General features: G+C 38.6%; 1 protein-coding gene and 1 non-coding gene across 4 annotated transcripts in view; both read left to right on the forward strand.

Annotated features, from left to right (window-relative positions):
• TMEM45B (transmembrane protein 45B) overlaps nucleotides 1–27,047 on the forward strand; it is an 82,978-nt gene that overhangs the window by 50,146 nt on the left and 5,785 nt on the right. The gene's annotated exons all lie outside the window — the stretch shown is intronic.
• LOC122231565 lies at nucleotides 15,042–15,152 on the forward strand. The gene has a single exon (XR_006208831.1). It is a non-coding gene; the product is annotated as a U6 spliceosomal RNA (small nuclear RNA).

Consider the following 27,047-nt stretch of genomic DNA (forward strand, 5'->3'; position numbering starts at 1 on the left):
TATCAGTTGGAATTAATTTCCCCTCAGAATGTTGAAGGCATTGCTCCGTTTTCTTCTCCCTTCTTATCGCTCAGTTGAGAAGCTGATGCCATTATGATTTCTGATCCCATGCATTTTTTTTTCTGTCTGGAAGTTTGTAGGGTTTTCTTTTGTTTAGTCCTCATGTTCTGATATTTCACAATGTTGTTAGTTCATACTGGTTTGGGTTTTTTCCCCCCAGTCATTGTTTTGGATACTTTAAAGGACTCTTCAATCTAAAAATCATATTCTTCAGTTTTCTTCTGTCGCATAATTTCCTCTGTTCTTTCTGCAACTTACATTAAATTACTTAGATGCTGGATCTCTTGAATCTTCCCTCTTGGTTTCTTATCTTTTCTATTTAAAAAAAAATCTCTAATCTTTTAGTTCTAATAAATATTCCCGCCCTTATATTAAATTTTTACATTTCTATCACCATATTTCTAATTCCCAAGGACTTTTATTTGGGTGGGGTGAGGCGGCTTTCAAGAAATTTTTATAGCATCCTGCTCCTATTTTATGGATGCAGTATCTTTTCCTATTTCCCTGAGAATATTAGCTCTGATTTTTTTCTAATTTTGAGAGTATCCCAAATGGTGTCTGTATATTTTCAAAGGCCCCTTTTTTTTCTGTTGTTTCTGTTCTGCCTTTTATGGCAGAAGCTTTATTCAACTGTCCGTGTTTAAGAATGGTGTACCAAAAATGCCAAAATGTATAGTCTGTGAGTGTGCCTTGCAGATTGTGAGCTTCATTGTAGGGCGATTATCCAGAGCAGGCTTTTTTGATGGTTCATCATTGTGTCTCTAGCAGCTTTCTAGTCTAATCAGTTTCTCATCAGGAAGACCCCATCTCTAGCCATTTATTCCTGTTTGAGAAAAGACCATTAGTAAGTTTGATTTATTTATTATGTAATCCATTTAATAGGAAAGGTTCTTGTTTTGAGTGGGTAAGTGGTAGTTTAGGATTCAAACATTCAGAATTTAGTTCTTGACTCTCCCCCCCCCCTTTGAAGTGGCTGCCTCTGTGCACCCCTGTGTTCCTCTGTGTGTCTTTTGTCAGCAGCAGGGAGACAATCAGCAGGCTTCCACGGAGAGTGAGTTCTTTTCTATTAAAAAGCAAGAAGCTCTGGGGCACCTGACTGGCTCGGTTGGTAAAGCATGTGACTCTTGATCTTGAGGTTGTGAGTTCAAGCCCCACACTGGGCATAGAGCTTACTTAAAAAATAAATAAGTAAAAATAAAAAGGTCTGAGATTTTAGTGTAATAAAAGTCTTGTAAGCACAAGTACAACAAATTGTTTTGGAATAACCATTTGCGAAACATTTATTACCCATCGGCGGAGAAATACTTAATCCAGAATAAGTTAGGGCCTTTGGAGAAGCTCCATATCATGCCAATATTTATCTTAATCTTAATAATGACACTTAGAAGAATATTTAATTAAGATGGAAAATTATAGTTAGCTTCTTATTTCTCTTTAAGAGGTTATATTGAGAAAATATTTTCCTAATACCTCCAAAGAATGTCTTAGTTACAGAATTTGGGAGAGAATTTCTGCCCTTGAAGATCACTCTGCAAATCCATACTGTTTTCTTTCTTTGCTTAGCCTGACATGTGATACCCAAAACTTAGGGCAGGGTCAGCACTTTTTCTTTGCTGGGAAAGTTTTAGATCACAAAAAGGCACCAGATAATATGTGTCACAGGAATGATTCCTGACTTAGCTTTCAAAGACATCTTCATCAGAAAGCCTAGGCATTAGATACCAGATTTTGTACTGTTGGCTCTTCCCTCTCAGGCACCTTTAAAGAAGACGGCAAAGCCCTTGAAGACTGGGGTCCAGCCCTGTTATCTCTGTTTCGCCATCACTTAGAACCATGCTTGATACATAAGAGGCCCTAGATAAATCGACTCCATTACCCATTTTAAATTAACCCTTCCTACTTGTCCCCTTGATGTTTCCTCTGTTTCCTTTGCATCTTTTTATGCCATTTTTTTTCTGGAAGATGGTACCTCCTTCTCAAATTTGATGTGTGGAACAGCTGTTGGAAAAAAGACTGGGAAGATCTTCTACCAGGACTTCAGGTAGAATTTCCAGGAGTGACAACTCCCTGTATCATCTTACTGAAGATGTAATAATTTCTTGGGTTATCACCAAACACCCTACATCTGGCACCATTTTTAATCACAGTTCTATTTGGATGTTTTTTTCTCTCTTGTTCCATGCCATTCTTGTACTGTCCTTTGCTTCCTTCCACTCTCTTTGATCTGGCCCCCACTTTGACCCAGACTTTCTCTTTGTTCCGTTCTAACATTTTTTTTCTGTCTCTTCTCCCCTACCTTCATTTGTCTTCTGGTATATTTTGCACAAAGCACACTGATGTACTAATTTCAGAAGACCTATCCTGCCTATCAGGTGGACACCTGTTTAAACTAACCTAGACCCAGGACGAAAAATCTCTCTCTTCTGGCTGTTTTTGAGATAATTTCTAGGCTTTTTTCTCACTGGGATTGTTTATTTTTATAGAGAACAAGAACTAAACTACAAGATCAAATGATCTTGTAGATTAGTGTTTCTCAAATGCTACCACTCACCATAGAACTTGTATTCTCATGGTATGGAGGCTTGGCTGAAAACAGGATGGCATAAGCTATAGTCTCCCTTAGTGCTAAAAAAATTTATGCTACCTTCAAATACATCTTTTTAGTTGTTGTTGTTGCTGCTGCTGCTGCTGCTGGTGGTGGTTTTTGGAAAGAGAGCATGAGCAGGGGAGGGACAGAGAGAGAGAGGGAGAGAGAGAATCCCAAGCAGGCTCCATGCTGTCAGCACAGAGCCCCATGTGGGGTTTGATCTCACAACCTTGAGATTATGCTCTTGAGCTGAAATCAAGAGCTGGATGCTTAACAGACTGAGCCACTCAGGTACCCCACATCTCTGTTTTAACATGAAAATCATTTTCCCCAAAATCTTAAGGTGAAATTGATAACTCTACGATGGTAACCATGTTGGTCATGTGATTTCAGATATTTTGACTGTTGGGGCTTACCTGTACACCAGTCTGAGAGGCATGATCTCTTAAGGACTAGATGATCTCTCAAGGACTCATCTTGCTCTAAAAATTATATGAAAAAGTAATGAGAGCAGCACCCTTAGAAATGACTGGATTCAGGAGTTAGTGTCCTCATGATTCAGGATTATGGCTAGGTTGATTTAGTCCAGTTCAGATCAAGACCTGTTATTATATGGCAAGCTTTATGGGAACTTTATGGGAAAGTTTATGGGAACTTTAACACGAAGTAGATAAGATCTCTGCTCTTGAGGGGCCTATGGTCTAGTGAGTAAGACATGTAAATGTGTAATTTTAATATAACAGGCTAAGTGATAAAAATCAAGATATGCGTAATGTACTATGCTAGAACAGAGGTGGGGCCATAGCCTAGCCTGGAAGTTCACAGAAGGCTTTCTAGAGGAGATATGGCACACCTATCGAAAACTGAGAAAAGGGAAGCCATGCGAAGAAAAAATAGAAAAGACACACAAGGTGGAGGGAATAGCATGAGCACTGTAAGGTTTGTGGTGGGGACAGATGGGAGATGAGGCTTGAGAGACAGGCCAAGAGCCACATTCTGGGTATATGCAATGCAAAGGGGCATGGACTACATCTGGGTGGTGGTTAGTCAGTGAAATATTTTAGATTCTATAGTGGCGTAGTCACATTTACATCTTAGGCAGATGACTCTGGTAGCAGAGTGGAAGAAGGATTTATGGATGGCAGGATTAGAGGCACTGCAGTGGTCCAGGCAAAAGACAATGAGAGCCTAAATGAGATAACTATCGTAGGACTAGAAAGGAAAGAGAACATCAGAAAATTTGGGTAGCCAAAATAAGCAGAATATTTTAGTCTCTTGGGGAATTGGGACACTGCAGGGCAGAGAGAGGGATAAAAGGGAGTCTCAGATGAGTCCTAGGAATCTGGCTTTAGAAGTAACTGGATGTTAAGCCATTACCAATCTGGTGGGGAAAGAAGATGATGAATTCAGTTTTAGGACATGTTGACTTTGAGGTGTCTAAGAAGAATCTACATGTTTTCGTGTGTCTATTGGTTCAGCAAGTTGTTAGATATATGAGTTTGAAACTAAGGGCAAAGGTCAAGGCTAGAGAAAAGAGTCATCAGTGTGCAGGTGGTAATGGAACTATGGGTATGTATGAGTTCTTGCCAGAAGAAGCTATATAGAACAGTGGACCAAAGTCTGCTCGTGTTTAAGAGACAGGAAAAAGAAGAGGACCATTTAAGGGAGAAAAAGAAGATTATAGCAGATGAAGGGAGCCAGGAGAGAATAGTATCTTGAAAGCCAAGAGCAGTAGATAATTCCAAAAATGAGTGACTAAAGGATGGTGTCAACTACAGAGTAGCACAGGAACAGAAGAGAGGTCTACTCAGATAATATTTTAAAGATTTCCACTGATGAAGCAATATGAAGAGATTTGGTGACACCTGTGAATATAATTTTAGTGTCATGGTGGTGAAGGAGCAGAACTAAATGGAGACAGCAATTGTATTTCCAGGTTTTTTCATGAAATTTAACTGATTTTGACAATGTTTGATTGCAGTACACAAACCATCAAAATCCCTTTCTATCCAAAGACAATTTCATTTAAGTGGTAATTTAATTCAATAATTAATGACTTTCCAAATAATTTTAATATTAGAAACTGTAATTGTCTATAAATAAACCTATTATCAAAGGCATTTTGGCTCTGGGCTAGGTGAGATGGTGAGAAAAAGATCCACCTATTTTGAGAACATATGTATAAAGTTTGAAAATTTGCAAAACTATATGTTGTTTGGAGATCATGTATGTACTAAATGTATGTAATATAGAGCAAGACAAAAGTGAGTGATTGCTAAACACACAATTCAAAATGATGCTACTTCTCAAGAGGGAAGTCAGGGAAGCTATCAAGGATTGTCAATAGGAAGCTCCAAAGATGTTAGTAATGTTCTGTTAAGCTGAGTCATGCCACACAGCTGTTATTCTTTGTAACTTTTATATACATTAGCTATATTACTTTTATGTTTGGAATGGTAAATAGGAAGAGAGATACACAGTGGTTCTTCAGGGACCCAGGTCCAAACAGATTTTTTTGTTTCTTTTTCCTTTTTCTCTTATTATTTTGTGTGAAAAATTCTTGGGCCTGATTATAGTTGACAGGAAGAAGGCAACAAAGGGTGAGAGAAGTTCATGAGTGCTAGAACTCAGAGGACACAGGTGAGGATCCAATCAAAAGCACAGATTAAAGGGCACCTGGGTGTCTCAGTCGGGTGAGTGTCGCCTCTTGATTTCAGCTCAGGTCATGATCCCAGAGTCATGGGATCCAGTCCCATGTCAGGCTCCACGCTGAGTGCTAAGGGCTGCTTCCATAGTTTGACTATTGTATTTATTTAATGCTGCTATAAACATAGGGGTGCATGTATCTCTGAATTAGAATTTTTGTATTCTTTGGGTAAACACCCAGTAGTGTGACTGCTGGATCATACGGTAGTTCTACTTTTAACTCTTTGAGGAACCTCCACACTGTTTTCTAGAGCGGCTGCACCAGTTTGTATTCCCACCAACAGTGCACAAGGGTTCCTTTTTCTCCACCTCCTTGCCATCATCCATTTTTTCTTGTGTTGCTGATTTTAGCCATTCTGACAGGTGTGAGGTGATATCTCATTGTGGTCTTGATTTGCATTTCCCTGATGATATGTGATGATGAGTATCTTTTCATGTGTCTGTTGACCATCTGTATGTCTTCTTTGAAGAAATGTCTGCTCATATCTTCTGCCCATTCTTAATCACATTATTTGGTTCTTGAGTGTTGAGTTTTATAAGTTCTTTATATATTTTGGATACTAATCCTTTATGGATATGTCATTTGCAAGTATCCTCTCCCATTACATAGGTTGCCTTTTCGTTGCCTTTAGTTGTGTGATTTAGTTGTGTTTCTTTGCTGTGCAAACACTTTTTATTTTGATGTAATCCCAATAGTTTATCTTTGCTTTCATTTCCCCTGCCTTAAGGTACCTAACTAGAAAAAATAGTTGCCACAACCGATGTCAGAGAAATAACTGCCTGTGCTCTCTTCTAGGATTTTTATGGTTTCAGGTCTCACCTTGAGGTCTTTAATTCATTTTGAATTTATTTTTGTGTGTGGTGTAAGAAAGTGATCCAGTTTCATTCTTTTGCACTTTGCTGTCCAGTTTTCCCAGCACCATTTGTTGAAGAGACTATCTTTTCCCCGTGGATATTCTTTCCTGGTTTGTCAAAGATTAATTGACCATATAATTGTGGATTTGTCTTTGGACTTTCCATTCTGTTCCATTGACCAATGTGTCTATTTTTATTCCAATACCATACTGTTGATTAGTACAGCTTTATAATACAACTTGAAGTCTGGAATTGTGATACCTCCAGCTTTGCTTTGCTTTTTCAAGATTGCTTAGACTATTCAGGGTCTTTTGTGGTTCCATACAAATTTTAAGAGGGGTCATTTCTTATTCATTTTATTATTTCCTCAGCACCCAGCATATTTAATGGGATCCCATTAAAAAAAAAATGGAAGCAGGAATTAAACCATCTTTTGCTTAGAAATCTAAACTCACTTGGGAGGTAACTGAGCTCTTATTCATGGAATTTTGTTCCACGGCATCATGAACTCATGCCAGAACAAGGCTCAAATTCTTATCCTGGTCTTGAGCCTTCTGACCAAAGACCTACCTACCAACTTACAGAGAAAATAACAATGACAGTAGTAGCTATAAAATTTTTTAAAAAGTGACAGACTCCAGAGTTATTTAAGGGCTCCCAGGCTACTATAGAGCAGAGATACTCTGCCTGAAGTTCAGGACTAAACCATAGTCACATCAGCCATGGGCCACAGAAAACTTTCAACTCTGTACCTTGTGCTTCCTCTGCATTTTACTACGAAGCAGCTCATAGAAGAAGGCGGGAGGTATTAGGCTTGTTATTTGCAGAGTAACAGAAAGCTGAGTCAGGCAGGGTTGGTTGTATTCCAAAGTAAACTCAGGCCAGAAGCCATCTAAGTGTTTCTGTTGGCAAAGACAGATTCAAAATAATATTCTGTGTTCTCCCCATTACCTATTTGCCTACTGACCAAACACATATCCCATTTCTATTAAAAAGGTATTCAGGGGAACCTGGGTGGCTCAATCGATTAAGCATCTGACTTTGGGCCAGCTCGTGAGTTCAAGCCCCACATTGGGCTCTGTGCTGACAGCTCAGAGCCTGGAGCCTGCTTCAGATTCTGTGTCTCCATCTCTGTCTCTCTGCCCCTCCCCCACTCATGCTCTGTCTCTCTCTCTCTCCCTCCTTCAAAAATAAATAAACATTTTAAAAAATGAAAAAACCCACTACCCTCTCCAGGGTCAGGTAAAGGTTCAACATAATTCCCCTCTCCCCACTTGAAGTTAGTACTAAAAGATACAGCAGCCTTAGTTCAATAATTATACTTCTCCTAAAAGAGAAGCCAGGTTTCTCCCCCATTAATTGTAGGAATAAGTATGAGAACACCAGAGAAGAGAGGAAACTAATATTTGTTAAACACTTACTATAGTTAGCTGCTAGACATTCTCAGTTAATCCTCACAAGATGCTTCTGAGGTAGTGTTAAGGTCCTCATTTTGGAAGAAAGGGTACTGAAACGGTACCGAGAGGTTAGGGAAGTTGTCCATGACCTTACCAGTAAAAGCAGCAAAGATTGATGCTCCATAGTTTGTGCTCTTTCTATTATATGACTGTATTTCCCCCTTAAAGGAACATGTAGGAATCCAGTTTCCTTTAGGGAAATTAAGGAAATAGAATTCGCCTGAACTAATATAAAACTTGACTTGCATCTTTCTAACTTAACCTTCCTCAGGCCCATTTGTGAGTTGGTTTATATCCTTTCCAGAGATTCTTGGGCACATAGGACTACAATGTCTGGTTGATTTGACTTTTAAGTATACTGTTCTGTTCATTCCCAACCTAAGACAATTTAAAGGTTTAATGCATTCCAGCCATGGAAGAGAATGACATTAGGTCTTTCTTGGTAAAGAAAGTGGGAATGGTAGGGTAAAGAGAGTAAGAAACATTATCTAGCTTGATTCTGACCATATGGATGATTGGCTACACCTGCTTCTTAGTCTAGGCATGTACTATTTGCTCTGTCTGGAGCTTTACGCACACTACCTATGTTTACCTGTTTTTCAAGGAAGTTTTAGGGACACTTCCCTCTATAATCTTTCTCCTATTTCTCCCAGGCTGAGTCAGAGTCCTACTTTCATTGTCATAACACTCTTCACACTCTATTAAAACATTTAATATATGTGTCATAATTGTTGAATTACTCATTCTTTGCCACAGTTTCATCTTATTGTAGGCAAGGCCCTTCTTTGAAGATTGATGAAATCCATTTTCAAGAGTAGAAGGTAGACAAAGGCACTAAGACAATTCAATGGGAGAAAGAAAAATCTTTTCAACAAATGGCTGGGACAATTAGATATGCAAAAAATGAAGTTGGATCACTACTTCACACCACATACAAAAGTTAATTAAATGGATCATAGACATAAATGTAAGAGATAAAACTGTAAAAATCCTAGAATAAAACATAGGATTGAATCTTCATGGTCTTGAGTTAAGCAATGGCTTCTTAGATATGACACCAAAGCACAAACCACAAAAGAAAAAAATATAAACTGACTTAATCAAAATCAAAAGTTTCTGTGATCCAAAGGACACAATAGAGAAAGTAAAAAGACAACCCCTAAAAAGAGAGAAAATATTTTCAAATCATATATCTGATACAAGACTTGTATCTATAATATATAAAGAGATATTACAACTCAACAATTTAAAAATTTTTTAAATGGGCAATGAATTTGAATAGGCATTTCTCCAAAGAAGATATACAAATGCCCAATAAGCTCATGAAAAGATGCTTCACATCACTAATCATTAGGGAAGCAAAATAAAACAAAACAATGAGATATACTTCACACTCATTAGTATGATTAAAATTAAAAAGATGAACATAACAAGTGTTGGGAAGGATGTGGAGAAATTGGAACCTTCATACACTGCTGGTGAGATGGGAAAATGGTGCAGCCACTTTGGAAAAGAGTCTGGTTGTTCCTCAAAATGTTAAACATAGAGTTACCATATGACCAAGTAATTCCACTCCTAGTATATGCCCAAGAGAAATGAAAACATAGGTACACACAAAAATTTATACACCAATATTAATAGTATCATTATTCATAACAACCCAAATATCCATCAACACGTGAATGGATATTATATGTCAACCATACTTCAGTAAAAATATAAAGGATTGGGCACCTAGCTAGCTCAGTTGGTAGAGCATGCAACTCTTGATCTCAGGGTCATGAGTTTGAGCCCCACATTGGGTATGGAGCCTACTTAAAACATAAAACTTTTTAAAAAATTAAAAGATTAAGATTTAAAAACCAGATGAATGGATAAACAAAATGTGACATATCTTACAATGCAATATTATTCAACAATGAAAAGGAATGAAGGACTTTTACATGCTACAACATGGATGAACCTTGAAACCATGCTATGTGAAAGAGGCAGAGATATATGATTCCACTTAAATGAAATATCTAGAATAGGCAAACTCATGGAGATAGAAAGTAGATTAGTGGTTGCCAGAGTCAGAGGGGTTGAAAGGAAATGGAGAATGATTGCTAATGGGTGTGGGATTTCTTTTGGGGTTGATGAAAATGTTTTAAAATCAGATAGTGGTAATGGTTGCACAACTGTGAATATACCAGCAATCACTGAATTATATACTTCAAAGGAGTGAATGTTATGGTATATGAATTATATGTCAATAAGGCTGTTATTTAAAAAAAGAAAAAGTAAGAGAGAAATAGCAAGAAAGCATTGAGACTTCTAGAACCATATGAGGGCGATTTTCATTAAGAAAAACTGTCCCAGAAATACAAAGCAGCAATACTTAATAAGGTTGTTTAAACCTTCAGAGTGTCTTCTTTGATACATCTGATTTGTCTTTTGTAGTGATTTAGTAATTAAATCTACAAAAGTATATGGAAATGTCAATTAAGTGATGAATAAATAAAATGTACAATGGGCTGAATTATGCTCCCCATCCCCCAATTTATGTGTTGAAGTCCTGATCTCCAGTATGTCAGAAGGTGACTATATTTAAAGATTATCTCTTTAAAGAGATAATTAAGTTAAAATGAGGTCATCAGGGAGGTCTCTAATCTAACTGTTGCCCTTATAAGAGGACACAGGCACACACAGAGGGAAGATGTATGTGAAGACACGGGGAGAAGACAGCCATCTTCAAGCCAAGGAGAACTTGGGCACCATTTCAAAAGATAAAATGTGTCTGTCTGATATCAGAAAGAAAAGGCACGAGTCAGGACAGTTCCAGATACAATTTGCCAAAATAGTTTTTGGCACCTTTTTGGTATAAATTCTACCATTCTTACAGCATCATAACTTCTTCCTTTGATATGATAAAGCTTTCCAATATTTTTTTAATTTTTTTTTAATGTTTATTTATTTCTGAGGCAGAGAGAGACAGAGCATGAGTGGGGGAGGGCCAGAGAGAGAGGGAGACACAGAATCAGAAGCAGGCTCCAGGCTCTGAGCTGGCAGCACAGAGCCCGACATGGGGCTTGAACTCACAAACCGTGAGATCATGACCCGAGCCGAAGTCGGTCGCTCAACTGACTGAGCCACCCAGGCGCCCCTTTCCAATATTTTTTTAAAGAAACTGCAAAAGCCTGAGTGTCCTACCCGTAACATGTTAACCTCATATATCTGTACGACTCATAACAACTTAGGTTATCCTAGATAAAAACAGTCCACGAAGCTTAGTGGCTCATTACAACAACTGTTTATTTTTCCTATGCCATGTGTTCATCATGGCTTGTTTGGGGCTCTGCTCAATGTCTCCTCACTCTGGGATCTAGACTAATGGAGAAGCTACTGTCATGAACATTGATAGTAATGTGGTAAAGTGAAATGTGTTCTGAGGGGTCTGGAACTGCCAATTAATTATGTGTTTCCTCCCAGCACCAACACATGTCACTTCTGCCCACAACTCACAAGACCCCACCCAACGACAAGGGGGCCAGAAAGTGCAATCATACCATGTGCCTAGAAGACAGAGAGCCAGAAATACTTAATGAATAGTGTTAAATACCCTCAAAGTAGTCTTCCATTTTGCTTTCCCTGTTCATATAATCATATACCTGTATACATATGTAATACATATATGCAGGACATTACCTTTGTTGTTTAAAATGGAGTCATATTATAAGTAATAGTTTTTTTCCATCTTGCTTGTCTCAGCCAGCTCTCTCATGGAAAACCTTCTAGAACAGCTGGTATAGCTCTAATTCATTCTTTTTAATGGTTACATAATATCCCATGGTGAAGATAAACCATAATTCATTAAGTATGTATTAGTAAGTATGAAAGCCAAGTCCTTGGTTCTAATGTTGGAGGGTGCTGGTTGCTAAGCCCAGGCACTCAAGGAAGAAAATAAAATTCATTTTTCTTCTTGGTTTTGAGTCTGTCACTCATCTAGATACATCCTATCCTTCCACTGTGTGTACTTTCTTCATCTAAAATAAGGGAAAATTCAGGCTTTTTTTTTTTAAGGCCCATATCACGTTTTATTTTTAAGTGCAGGCAAATGACATTGGCCATAATTTTTCATCTCTTTTGCTCCCTCTATGTCTATGACTCTTCTGTCCTCTTTTTTCCTTGTCCCCTATTCTTCCTTACTCTTACCCACATTTTCTCTTCTGGACACCATCAACCTGTCTTCATTTCACTTACCTCCAATGAAAAATAGAGAATATAGAGAGGGGAAATGGCTAAAGATGAGGAGGGCAAGGAAAATCATGTCAAACCTCTTATTCAAATGATGTTCCTTTTCCTGTGATCTCCTTAGACATAACATGAACCATTAGTCTTCTTGGTTGCCAGCTTTAACTCAAAGCTACCCCCTCCCTCTCCACGGCTGCCTGGATGGCTCAGTCCATTAAGCATCTGACTTCACCTCAGGTCACAATCTTGAGGTTCGTGAGTTCCAGCCCGGCATCAGGCTCTGTGCTGGCATCATGGACCCTGCTTGGGATTCTCTCTTTCTGCCCCTCCCCTGCTCATGCTCTCTCTCAAAAAGAAAATAAACACAAAAAAAAAAAAAAAAAAAAAGCTACCACCTCTCCAAAACACTCAATCTTCCCTTCACACTCCCATGCTATCTCACACAATATCAAAAAAGAATGAATATATTAAAATAAGAATGTTAGGAAACTTGTCCTTGCAGAAGTACTTTCTGATGTTTCTTCTCTGTGGGTTTTCCTTAGATTGAAATATTTTGTACCATGTAATTCTTGGCAGCTTACCCCTTGAGTATTTGCTTTTTTTTTATTTAATACTTATTTTTAAATTATTTTTTTAAGCTAGACTTCTCAGGGACTTAGCCTGTTTGAATGGTGTTATCAAAATTGTCAGAAGTCTAAATTTTTATTCTTCTATTTAAAATTAGTTATTACCTTGTTTCTCCTTATTGAAACTGACCCATCCTGTATTTCTACCACATGTCCTATGATGTAGCTAAGCAAATAAACTAATCTAATAATTGATTAATGGAAGAAATCTACCTCCCTGCTCCTCTCCCTCACGAAATCAAGGTATTCAGCTTTCCAAGTAGCATAAGTAAATTTAGAAACAGTTTCTACAGACATGCTGTGGGCCCTACCATCCACTGAGGTGCATCTTAAACCAGGTAAAAGGGAAGGGTGGGGTTTGACAAGTGGTATGCACTACAGAAAGACAGACAAGGACTCCGCCTTTATTTAGGGTACCGCTCCTCAGGAAAAAAAAATGAGAAGGGACAGGAAGGATTTGCAAAGCTGGTTTTTCTGCACTTCTGGCTAGGAAGACAAAGGAGTATAACAGGCTTGATCTTGAGAGGGACCTCAGTTAAACATGAAAAGAAAATGGAGGTTTTTAAAAAAATATATTGATCAGTGGGGCACCTGGGTGGCTCAGTCAGTTAAGCATCCAGCTCCGGCTTAGGTCATGATCTCACAGTTCATGAGTGCAAACCCTGCATCAGGCCCTGTGCTGACAGCGTGGAGCCTGGAACCTGCTTTGGATTCTGTGTCTCCCTCTCTTTCTGCCCCTTCCCACTTGCACTCTGTCTCTCTCTCTCAAAAATAAATAAACGTTAGAATTTAAAAAAAAATATTGATCAATATAGGGTCTTAAAAAAATGAAAAAAAAGAAGGGGAAGAAGGCCTTCTAGTTAAGGCAGAATGAATAGGTAGGCAGTTTCTTTCTGCAAAAAACTGAAAACAAGCCAAAAAATTGTATAAAGCTAGACAAAATTGTCAAAACCAGCCATTTCTGGGAACTGGTAATGAACAAAAGTCAGACAACAAATTGAGAAGCTGTTGTGACTTTGTTAAATTAACATTTGCTAAGAAGGGTGCCCAGGTGTCTGATGGTGAGTCTCTGTTCAACAAGATACTACTGAAATAGAGAATTTTATTACTCCCAGGTGGTGGAGAAGGTACAAGTCCTGCCTCAAGGGGCCATACGGGGAAGTCAAGGCAGAGTACACATGGAGACTGTGGCAGGACCTGGTGCACATACCTTTACTGGGACCCACAAATAGAGCCCTTAGGATTCCCAGGCTAAGTCTGGGTTGGTCAATTCAAACAAGAAAGAACAGGGTTTTGGTGAGCCTCACAGGGGTCTTATTCAAGGGCTGCATAAGGGGAAGGCCCTGAGAGGAGGGGAACTGTTTATCACAAGGGCCATTGGGGAACTCATATCTTGAACTTACGTTTACTTGTGACCCTGCAGCTGTTATCTAGGGCATGTTCGCCCCTGCAGGCCACCTGGCTACACAAAATGGAGGAGACAGCAATATGGAGTACTTCAGCTAAGCTCTCAACAGAAGCTTTTATTTTTGAAAAGCTACTAGATCTTCAGGTAACAACAGTTGGAGACTATGGCCTTGTTGCCTGGGGCTGCTGCCATTAATTCCCTTCACTCAAAGACTTTTAAGTAACTTGGTGCTAACCATGAAAACAAATAGTTTTGCTGCCAGGGGAAACAGACACGGTTCAGGGTAGTGATTGGGAGGTTGAAAATCCTTGGCTCAATGGGTTAAACATGGGAATGAACAGGGAAAGGGAGTCAGAAAAAATAATTGAAGAATTAATGGCTGGAAACTCCCCAAGTTTGATGACAAACATTAAACTATAGACCCAAGAAGCTCAGCCAAGATAAAAACAACAACAAAAACAAAACAAAAAACCTACAAAATGAATAACACAAAGATATGTCAGAGTCAAATGGCTGAAAGCCAAAGATATCAAGAAACAAAATTTTTTTTTAATTTTTTTAACGTTTATTTATTTTGGGGAGATAAAATAAATATCTGTGCTCTGTCAGCACAGAGCCGGATGCGGGGCTCAAACCCAGGAACTGTGAGATCATGACCTGAGCTGAGGTTGGAGGCTTAACCAACTGGGCCACCCAGGTGCCCCAACAAGAAAATTTTGAAAGCAAGAAAAAAAGTGACTCACTGGGAAATAACAGTATGAGTAATAACTGATTTCTCATCAGTACCATGGGAGGTCAGAAGCCCGTGGAATGATATAATCAAAGTGTTGAAAGAAAAAACTGCCAACTAAGAAGTCTATATCCAACCTAACTAGTCTTCAAAAATGAAGATGAAATAAAGATATTTCCAGAAAAGCAAAACTGAAAGAATTCATTGGTAACAGAACTGCTCTATAAGAAATATTAAAGGATATCCTTCATGCTAGAACTAAATGAGATTAGAGGGTTATTCAAATGCACAGGAAGGAATGAAGAGCACTAGAAATGGTAAATATGTAATTAAATATAAAAGACTATCTGTCTCTATTTCCTGAAAAATGTAAGACTATTTAGTGCTCACTTCAGCAGCACACATACTAAAATTAGAATAATACAGCAAAGATTAATGTGGCCCCTCCCTGCACAAGATTGACACACAAATTCATGAAGTGTTCCATATTTTTTTGTTGCATTACTATATTGTACACCTAAAACTAATATGTCTGTTAACTATACTGGAATTAAAACTCAAAATTTAATAAAAAAAAGTAAAAAATAAAAGGCCTATTTGAAGCACTAATTGCAATACTGTTGGTTTATAATATATATCACATACTTATATTTAATATATTTATTGACTGTTGATATGTATACCAACAATGGCATGATGAAGGCGGTTGGAAATGAAACTATAAATTAACAAAGCTGCTATATTTTACCAGAATTAAGTTAATATTAACCTAAAATAGACAGTGATGCATACTGTAATTCCTAGAGCAAGCACTAAAAAAGAAAAATAAGGTTTCAAAAACATAGCTTAAAAAAATGAAAAGAAGAATTAGAATAGTACATTAGGGGTACCTGGGTGGCTCATTCGGTTGACAGTTTGACTTCAGCTCAGGTCACGATCTCGCGGTCTATGAGTTCAAGCCCTGCGTCAGGCTCTGTGCTGACAGCTCAGAGCCTGGAGCCTGCTTCGGATTCTGTGTCTCCCTCTCTTTCTCTGTCTCTCTCCTACTCGTGCTGTGTCTCCCAACCAAAAATAAATAAACATTAAAAAAAATTGTACACAAAAGACAGCAGTAAACAAGGAACAGAGGAACAAAAAAGGTCTGAGAGAACAAGTGGAATTTGAAATTAAAAACACAACATTTACATTAGCACCCCGCAAAAAAGAAATACTTGGGGTACCTGGGGTACCTGAGCCACCTGGGTGGCTCAGTTTGTTAAGCATCCGACTTAGGCTCAGGTCATGATCTTGCAGTTTGTGAGTTCAAGCCTGTGTCGGGCTCTATACTGACAGGTCAGAGCCTGGAGCCTACTTTGATTCTGTGTCTCCCTCTCTCTCTGCCCCTCCCTACTCATGCTCTGTCTCTCTCTTTCAAAAATAAATAAACATTTAAAAAAATTTTTTTAAAGAAATAAGTATGAAGCTAACAAAATAAGGAGAGGAAAACCATAAAACTCTGATGAATGGAACCAAAGAACTAAATAAATGGAAAGATATTCCATGTTCATGGACAGGAAGACACTATTGTCAAGATGTCAGTTCTTCCCCACTAGATCTATAGATTAAATGCAATTTCAATCAAGATCCCAGAAAGTTATTTCGTGGATGTTGACAAATTGATTCTAAAGTTTATATGGAAAGGCCAAAGATGCAGAATAGCCAACAAAATACTGAAGAACAAAGTCAAAGGACTCATGTTACCCAATTTCAAGACTTATGTTAAAGCTATAGTAACCAAGAGAATGTGGTATTGGCAAAAAAATAGATAAATTGATCAATGAAATATAGGGCCCAGAAATATACCTTGATCAACTGACCTTTGACAAAAGAATAAAGGCAACACAATGGAGCAGAGATAGTCTGTTCAATAAATGGTGCTAGAACAACTGGATATCCACATGCAAAAAATTAATCTAGACACAGACCTTACACCATCACAAAACTTGAAACTTTTGTTTCAACCACATGTACCATAAATCTAAATGTAAAATGCACAGCTGCAAAATTCCTAGAAGATAATATAAAAGAATACCTAGATGACCTTGCATATGGTGATACCTTGTTAGGTTAACAACACCAAAGACATTATCCATGAAAGAAGTAACTGATAAGGGTGGACTTCATTAAAATTAAAAACTACTGCTCTGCAAAAGACAAAAATCAAGAAAATTAGAAGACAAGCCACAGACTGGGAGAAAATATTTGCAAAAGGACACATCTGATAAAGGACTGATATCCAAAATAACTTAAAACTTAAGAAAAAAAAATTTAATGGGCCAAACCACCTTGACAGACACTTCACCTAAGACATACAAGTAAGCATATGAAAAAATGCTCCACATCGTAGTATATCATCAGGGAAATGAAAATGAAAATGATGAGGCAGCACAACATACCTCCTGGAATGGCCAGAATCCAGAACACTGACACCAGATGCCGGGGAGGGTGTAAAGTAACAGGAACTCTCATACGTTGCTGGTGAAAATGCAGAATGGTACAGCTGCTTTGGAAGATAGTTTGGCAGTTCCTGCAAAACTATCCATACAATCCACCAATTTTGCTCTTTGGTGTTTACCCAAAGGAGATAAAAATTTATGTCCACACAAAACCTACACACAGATGTTTCTAACAGCTTCATTCATAATTCCAGAATCTTGGAAGCAACCAAGATGTCCTTCAGTAGTTGAGTGTATAAATAAACTGCAGTATATCCAGACAATGGAATATTGTTCAGTGCCAGAAAGAAATGAACCATCAAGCCGTGAAAAGACCCGGAGGAAACTAAAGTGCTTATTAGCAAGTGAGAGAAGCCAATCTGAAGAGGCTACATACTGTATGATTCTAACATTTGACATTCTGGAAAAAGCAAAACTATGGAGATAATAAAAAGGGGTGGTGTCAGAGGTAGGGGAGGGGGAGAAATGAACAGGCAGGGCACAGGGAATTTTCAGGGCAGTAAAAATACTCTGTGTGTTATTTATAATGATGGATACATGTCATAATTTTGTCCAAAGCCATAGAATGCACAACATCAGGAATGAACCCTCCGGCAAACTATGGACTTTGGGTAATTATGATGTGTCAATGTAGACTCATCCTTGGTTTAAAAAAAAAAAAAAAGCACCATTCTGATGAGTGGTATCAAAAATAGGGGAGACTATGCACGTGTGCAGGCAAAAGGTGTAGGGAAAATCTCTGTACATTACTCTCAATTTTGTTGTTGTTTAGAGCTCTAAAAAAATAGTCTTTTTGAAAAAACATAAAAGAGACATAGAAAACAAGTAGCAAAATGTAACCACGTTAATAATTACAATGAATATGAATAGATTAAGGAAGCCTGTTTTGATTATTTAAAAATGCAGAGATTGTCAGCCATACAAATTCTCAAAGAATCTACCTTTTGTTCATATTTTGGGGAATAACTAGAGGCATATTAATGGAAATAAACCAGGACAGAAGAATAAATGGCATCCAAGAAACAGGGGGGTCAAAAACAGGAAAAGGCAAAGGGAATTTAAAAGATAGTGCCAAATGCTCCAGGATGATAGAAAACCAGTCCAGTTTTGGGGACAGAGGATAAAAGGTCCTGGAAGAAAGGTCTCTAGGAATAAAATGGAACTGACAAGTTTTCTGATGTTTGAATATCTAGACATTAATTTGGAGGACATTTGGCAGATCTGTTAGCTCTTTTGGGGAAAAACACAGTGATTAGGTATATGGGAAAGTAAACAAATGAAAAACAAGGCAAATATTAATTCCAGAATAAAATAACAATGGTGAAAATACAACCCATAATATGCTACTTGGATGAGCATGTATTCGTTCCACAAATATTTGAGTGCTTACCAAGTCAGGGCCTGCTGTAAGCACTGGGCTAACGGCAACAACAAAACAGATCAAATCCCTCCTTTCAGGGAGTGTACATTCTAGTGGATAGAGCTGGATGCTAAAAAGAAAATCAATATGCAATATCAGATAGTGATCCATGCCTTAAAGAAAATTTAGACGTACACCAGATAGCATTTGTTAGGTAATGATTGGCTGTAAATAATAAACATACAATGAATTCTTAAAAAAAAAAAAAAAAAAGACGGAAGAGGAGGAGGAAGAGGACCAGGATGAGGAGGAAGCGGAGGAGAAGAAGAAGGAGGAGAGGGAGAAGGAAAAGTAGGAGGAGAAGCAGTAGTATACCTGGATTGGAAAGTGGGACATGCCTGCTACTTTTCACAAAGTAGTCAGGGAATAAAGTAACATTTGAACAGATACCTGAAGAAAATGAAGGAAAGACCTGTTGGCTCTCTGTGGGGAACCACTAGAAAGAACAGACAGCCCAGGCCCAGAAGCAGGAGGGGGTCTGTGCTTGGAAATGGAAGGCAGTGGAAGGGACCCTGTGTTGCACGGCTGAAGGGGTAGGAGAGAGGTCAAAGAGATAGCTCAGGATCATGTAGGATTTATCAGCTCTGGTAAGGACTTTGGATCTACAGAGCCATAATAATGAAACTAATGATTTAAGCAAATGAACATAATGTAACTACTGTGAACATGACCGGTTGAAGAGGAGGGAGAGGTTATAAGAGAGCTCCAGGAAGTTGGTGGATAATGCCTGACAACGATATAATAACAAATGGCAGCATGCACAAATGAATGAGAATTGTGGAAGTAAGTACCAGAAGAAACAATGGGAAGGGTTTAAAGTGGTTTCACTAGTGGGTGAGGAGGGATGGGACATGGGGCTGCTGCTTTTCATTTTAAGAATTTTAAATGCAATTTGATTTTTTTTTTTAACTATAAAGTTTTTTTAAAACTTGTGAAAGTTCTTGGTGAAGGGTGGAGACCTCAGCTGTAAATGTATCAGATGTGAAACAGCCCTGACCATGTACCACTGATAGAGGGGTAGATGTCCCTGATGGCCAGGGCTGGAATAGCATGTGCAGACCATCTTTATGTTCCTAGCAGACATGTTCTAATCACCATCACCTGCTGTTTTTCTCCCACTTTACACATTCTTTAGGTCACCACCCAGGTCCCCCAGGATTAGAATCATTTTTCTTCTGAATCAGTTCTAGCTAACACTTATCTTTTGTTGTTGTTGTTGTTTTTTATTATTATTTTCTTTATTTTCAAGTTGTTAACAGACAGTGTACTCTTGGCTTCAGGAGTAGAACCCAGTGATTCATCTCTTACATGCAACACCCAGTGCTCAACCTGAAAAGTTCCCTCCTTAATGCTAATAACCCATTTAACCCACCCCCAGCACTCCCCCCATCAACCCTCAGTTTGTTCTCTGTGTTAAAGTCCTTTATGGTTTGCCTCCCTCTCTGTTTTTATCTTATTTTCCTTCCCTTCCCCTATGTTCATCTGTTAAGTTTCTTAAATTCCACATATGAGTGAAATCATATGATATTTGTCTTCCTCTGATTGACTTATTTCACTTAGCATAATACCCTCCAGCTCCATCCACATTGTTGCAAATGGCAAGATTTCATTCTTTTTCATCAGTGAGTAGTATTCCATTGTATATATGTATATTTACATAACATCTTCTTAAGCCATTCATCAGTTGATGGACAGTGGGCTCTTTCCATAATTTGGCTATTGTTGATAGCATTGCTATAAACATTGGGGTGCATGTGCCCCTTTGAATCAGCATTTTTGTATCCTTTGGGTAAATTCCTAGTAGTGCAATTGCTGGGCCATAGGGTAGTTTTACTGTTAATTTTTTGAGGAATCTCCACACTGGTGGCTGCACCAGTTTACATTCTCACCAACAGAGCAATAGGGTTCCCCTTTCTCAACATCCTCGCCAACATCTGTTGTTTCCTGAGTTGTTAATTTTAGCCATTCTGACCGGTGTGAGAGGTATTTCATTTGTGGTTTTGATTTGCATTTCCCTGATGATGAACAATGAGCATATTTTCATGTGTCTGTTTGCCATCTGGATGCCTTCTTTGAAAAGTGTCTATTCATGTCTTCTGCCCATTTTTTCACTGGATTATTTGTTTCTTGGATGTTGAGTTTGGTAAGTTCTTAAATAAATGTTTATTTATTTCGAGACACAGATATAGATAGAGAGAGTGAGCAGGGGAGGGGCAGAGAGAGGGAGAGAGAGAATCCCAAACAGGCTCCAAGCTGTCAGTGCAGAGACCAATGCAGGGCTCAACCCCATGAACCATGAGACGATAACCTGAGCCAAAATCAAAAGTCATACGCTTAACTGACTGAGCTGCCCGGGCGCCCCAAATTTGTGAAGTCCATTATAGATTTGGGATACTAACCTTTTATCTAATATGGCATTTGCAAATATCTTCTCCCATTCCATTGGTTGCCTTTTAGTTTCACTGATAATCTTTGCTGTGCAGAAGCTTTTTTTTTATTTTTTTAATGTTTATTTATTTTTGAGAGACATAGCATGAGTTGGGGAGGGACAGAGAGAGAGGGAGACCCAGAACCCGAAGCAGGCTTCAGGCTCCCAGCTGTCAGCACAGAGCCTGATGCAGGGCTCAAACCCACAAACCATGAGATCATGACCTGAGCCAAAGTTGGACACTTAACCAACTAAGCCACCCAGATGCCCCCAGAAGCTTTTTATCTTGATGAGGTCCCAATAGTTCATTTTTGCTTTTATTTTCCTTGTCTCTGGAGACATGTCAAGTAAGAAGTTGCTACGGCCAAGGTTAAAGAGGTTGCTACCTGTTTTCTTCTCTAGGGTTTTGATGGTTTCCTATCTCACATTTATGTCTTTCATCCATGTTGAATTTATTTTTGTGTATGGTGTAAGAAAGTGGTCCAGTTTCATTCTTCTGCATGTTACTGTCCAGTTCTCCTAGCACCATTTGCTGAAGAGACTGTCTTTTATCCATTGGATACTTTTTCCTGCTTTGTCGAAATTAGTTGACCATATATTGTGGGTCCATTTCTGGGTTCTCTATTCTATTCCATTGATTTATGTGTCTGTTTTTGTGCCAATACCATAACTGTCTTGATGATTACAGGTTTGTAATACAGGTTATAGTCTGGGATTGTGATGCCTCCAGCTTTGGTTTTCTTTTTTAATATTACTTCAGATATTTGGGATCTTTTCTGGTTCCATACAAATTTTAGAATTGTTCTAGTTCTGTGGAGAATGCTGGTGCTATTTTGATAGGGATTGCATTGCATGTATAGATTGCTTTGGGTAATATCGACATTTTGACAATATTTGTTCTTGAAATCCATGAGCATGGAATGTTTATCCATTTCTTTGTGTCTTCTTCAATTTCTTTCATAAGCTTTCTATAGTTTTCAGTGTACAGATCTTTTACCTCTTTGGTTAGGTTTATTCCTAGATGTCTTATGGGTTTGGGTGCAATTGTAAATGGGATCTATTCCTTGATATCTCTTTCTGTTGCTTCATTGTTGGTGTGTAAAAATGCAACTGATTTTTGTACATTGACTTTATATCCTGTGACTTTGCTGAATTCATGCATCAGCTCTAGCAGTTTTTTAGTGGAGTCTTTCAGGTTTTCCATGTAGAGTATCATGTCATCTATGAAGAGTGAAAGTTTGACTTCTTCTTTGCCAATTTGGCTGCCTTTTTAAATTTCGTTTTGTTGTCTGGTTGTTGAAGCTGGGACCTCCAACACAATGTTGAACAACAGTGGGGAGAGTGGACATCCCTGTCGTGTTCCTGATCTCAGGGGGAAAGCTCTAAGTTTTTCTTAATTGAGTATGATATTAGCTGTGGGCCTTTCAAATAAGGCTTTTATGATGTAAGGGTATGTTCCTTCTATCCTGACTCGCTTGAGGGCTTTTATTAAGGATGCTGTATTTTGTCAAATGCTTTTTCTGTATCTATTGATAGGATCATATGGTTCTTATTTTTTAAATATTTTAATGTTTATTTTTGAGAGAGAGAGAGAGAGAGAGAGAGAGAGAGAGAGAGAAACAGAAAGAGAAGCAGGGGAAGGCTAGAAATAGGGAGACAGAATATCTGAAGATCAGAAACAGACTCCATGCAGTGAGTGCAGAGCCCAACATGGACCTCAAACTCATGAACCATGAAATCATGACCTGAACTGAAATCAAGAGTCAGACACTTAACTGAGCCACCCAGGCACCCCCAGGATCATATGGTTCTTATCCTTTCTTCTATTAATGTTGCATATCATGTTGATTGATTTGCAAATATTGAACCAGCCCTACATCCCAGAAATGAATCTCACTTGATCATGGTGAATAATTCTTTTATTGTACTGTTGAATTTGGTTTGCTAGTGTTTTTTGTTGAGAATTTTCGCCTCCAGATTCATCAGGGATATTGGCCTCCAATTCTCCTTTTTAGTAGGGTCTTTATCTGGTTTTGGAATCAAGGTAATACTGGCTTCATAGAATGAGTCTCGAAGCTTTCCTTCCATTTCTATTTTTTGGAACAGTTTGAGCAGAATAGGTATTAACTCTGCTTTGAATGTCTGGTAGAACTCCCCTGGGAAGCCATCTGGCCCAGGACTCTTATTTATTGGGAGATTTTTCATAACTGATTCAATTTCTTCCCTGGTTATGGGTCTGTTCAAATTTTCATTTCTTTCCACTTGAGTTTTGGTAGTGTGTATCTAGGAATTTGTCCATTTCTTCCTGATTGTCCAGTTTGGCATAAAATTTTTCATAGTATTCTCTAATAATTGTTTGTATTTCTGTGGTGTTGTGATCTCTCCTCTTCCTTTCATGATTTTTATCTATTTGGGTCCTCTCTCTTTAGTTTTTGAGAAATCTGGGTATAGGTTTATCAATTTTGTTTATTCTTTCAAAAAACCAGCTCTTAGATTCATTGATCTGTTCTACTCTGTTTTGGATTCTATGTCATTTATTTATGATGTAATCTTTACAGTTTCCCTTCTACTGGTTTTGGGTTTATTTGCTGCTGAATTTTGGGGTCCTTTAGGTGTGAGGTTAGATTGTGTATTTGGGATCTTTCTTGTTTCTTGAGATAGGCCTGAGCTGCAATGTATTTTCCTCTTAGGACTGCCTTTGCTGCATTTCAAAGGGTTTGGACTGTCGTGTTTTCACTTTCATTTGCATCCATGTATTTTTTAATTTCTTCTTTAATTTCCTGATTAACCCATTTATTCTTTAGTAGAATGTTCTTTAACCTCCATGTATTTGGGATCTTTCCAAATTTTTCCTTGTGGTTGATTTCAAGTTACATAGCGTTGTGATCTGAAAATATGCATGGTATGATCTCAGTCTTTGTGTACTTGGGCTGTTTTGTGACCAGTATGTGATCTATTTGGAGAATGTTCCATGTCCACTCAAGAATATGTATTCTGCTGCTTTAGGATGAAAAGTTTTGAATATATCTGTTAAGTCCATCTGGCCCAATGTGTTATTCAGAACCATTGCTTCCTTATTGATTTTCTACCTAGATAATCTGTCCATTGTTGTAAGTATAATTACATTATCAGTAAGTTTGCTTATGTTTGTGATTAATTGATTTATATATTTGGGTTCTTTCATGTTGGGGCATATTTATGATTGTTAGCTCTTCTTGATGGATAGATGCTTTAATGATATAATGCCCTTCTTTATCTCTTGTTATTGTCTTGGTTTTAAAATCTAGTTTGTCTGATGTAAGTATGGCTACTATGGCTTTCTTTTGACATCCATTAGCATGATAGGTGGTTCTCCATCCCCTCCCTTTCAACCTGCAGGTGTCCTGAGGTCTAAAATGAGTCTCTTGTAGGCAGCATATAGATGGATCTTGTTTTTTTATCCATTCTGATACCCTGTGTCTTTTGATTGAGGCATTTAGTCCATTTACTTTCAGAGTGATTATTGAAAGATATGAATTTAGTGCCATTGTGTTATCTGTAGGTTTTGTTTGTGGTGATGTTTCTGATCTTTTGTAGTCTTTGCTGCTTTCCATTCAGAGAGTCCCCTTACGATCTCTTGCAGGGCTGGTTTAGTGGTCATGAATTGCTTTAGTTTTTGTCTTAATCTCTCCTTCTATTCTGAATGACAGCCTTGCTGGATAAAGGATTCTTGGCTGCATGTTTTTCCTATTCAGCATATTGAATATTTCCTGCCACTCCTTTCTGGCCTGCCAAGTTCCAGTGGAAAGATATGCTATTACCCTTACAGGTTAAGGACCATTTGTCCCTAGCTGCTTTCAGAATTCTCTATCTTTGTATTTTGCCAGTTTCACTATGATACGTTGTGGTGTTGATCTGTTTTTGTTGATTTTGAAGGGAGTACTCTGTGTCTCTTGGACTTGAATGCCTGCTTCCTTTCCCAGATTAGGGAAGTTCTCAGCTATAATTTGTTCAAATAAACCTTCTGCCCCTTTCTCTTGCTCTTCCTCTTCTGGAACTTCTATGATACAGATACGGTTTCATTTCATGTAATCACTTAGTTCTCTAATTTCCCCCCTTTTGATCCAGTAATTTCCTTTCCCTCTTTTTTTCACTTCATCATTTCCCATAATTTTATCTTCTATTTCACCTATTCTCTGTTCTGCTTCTTCCATCCTTGCTGTCACTGTGTCTAGTTTATTTTGCACCTCAATTATAGTACTTTCATCGTGACTGTTCTCAGGTCTTTGATCTCTGCAGAGTTTCTCTGCTGTCTCCTATACTTTTTCAAGGCCAGCTATTAGTCTTATGACTTTTAATCTAAATTCTTTTTCAGATATATTGTTTATATCTGTCTTGAGAGCAATTCTCTGTGATTTTTTTCCAGAATTTTCTTTTGGGGAGGATTCTTCCATTTTGTCATCTTGGCTAAGTTTCTGGCTTTTGTGTATTTTAAAAGCTTGTTATGTGACTTGCACCTGAGAGTACTATTTTAAAAAGGGATCATACCCTATCCAGGACCTGACACTTCAGGAAGTGTTTTTGGTGCATGCACTCTGTTGTCGTGTATTTGGCTGCTCTATTCCACTGGACAGTCCTCTGCAGAGTTCCTCCCTGCTTGTAGTGGTGGAGTGTTTGGACCTTCAGCCAGATGTGCTTTGTCTGTTTAACCCTGGAAAAAGAAAACGAGGCGGGGGGGGGGGGGGTGGAGCCTGATCCCACAGAAAGAGAAAATTGAGAGAAAAGACCAGAGAAAACTACAAAGCTAAGTTCAGAGAAAGAGAAAGGAAAAAAAGCAGGTCCCCCCTCCACTGGGGGCTCTGCTGCTCTCTGAAGCCCCACTGTGTTGGTGACGGGGAAAAAATGGCAACACCCCAATTTCTCCTCCCCAGATCGAGTGTCTCAAACCACACTGTTCATGCAGCCCTCTGAGAGTAGCTGGGGGGGTCAGCTTGCCCTGCTCCAGTCTCTCGTGCCTCCTAGGCACTCAGCTGGGATTCAAAACCCCATGTCTTAAGGGGCCCTGCACTTTGTAGACCCTGTTCTGGTGTAGTGCCACCCTGCCCTGCTGATAAAAGGTCTTTGGCTGGTACCTACAGGAACTCTTGTCCTTCGATAGGCAATAAACCCTCTTCCCACAATACTCAAGGAAGGGGGCTGTTCTCTTCCAGTGTACCCCTGAGATCATTACACTGCGCTATGCATTCTGGGCTGGCTCCCTCCTCCCCAGGAGCACAGCCATGTTTCCAGCTCCATTTGGAGACAGGAGAAAGTCATGCATTTTTGTACCTTTGAGTTTCAGCTCAAGGCTAGATCCTGCCAAGCTGTCTCCCTCCACCTGAGGAGATCTTTCTGCCACTCCGCAGATCGAATTCCTGGGTGTTTCAAGTGATCTGACCTCAATACTGCTGTGTTTGAGGGTTGAGGAAAATCCTGGTCCCCCTACTTATCTGCCATCTTAAACCAATACTTACCATTTTAATCGTATAGTCTGCATGACTGTAAATGGGATAAATATAAATGACTGCTATCTTTTTTGGAATAAGGTGGTGTTTTTATATATATATTTTTACTAAAGTGTATTTATTTTTGAGAGAGAGAGGAAGGAGAGAGAGAGAGAGAGAGAGAGAGAGAGAATATATGGGTGGGGGAGGGGCAGAGAGAGAGGAGACAAGAGAATCCTAAGCAGGCTCTTAGTTCTCAGCACAGAGCCTGACTTGGGGCTCAAACTCACAAACCATGAGAACATAACCTGAGCCAAAGTCAAGAGTTGGGGCACTTAGTCAACTGAATGTCCCTATATAATCATTTTTACTTTTGCCAAATTTGAATCATATAGACCATATTCCTTTATATTAGAAGGCTGCATCAAATCTCTAGATTTTTGTTTTTGTTTTACATTTATTTATTTTTGAGAGACACAGCAGGAGCAGGAGAGGGTCAGAGAGAGAGGGAGACACAGAACCTGAAGCAGTCTCCAGGCTCTGAGCTGTGAGATCATGAGAACATGATCTGAGCCAAAGTTGG

Source organism: Panthera tigris, chromosome D1 (assembly GCF_018350195.1).
Source record: "Panthera tigris isolate Pti1 chromosome D1, P.tigris_Pti1_mat1.1, whole genome shotgun sequence".
In the NCBI taxonomy this organism is placed as follows: Eukaryota; Metazoa; Chordata; class Mammalia; order Carnivora; family Felidae; genus Panthera; species Panthera tigris.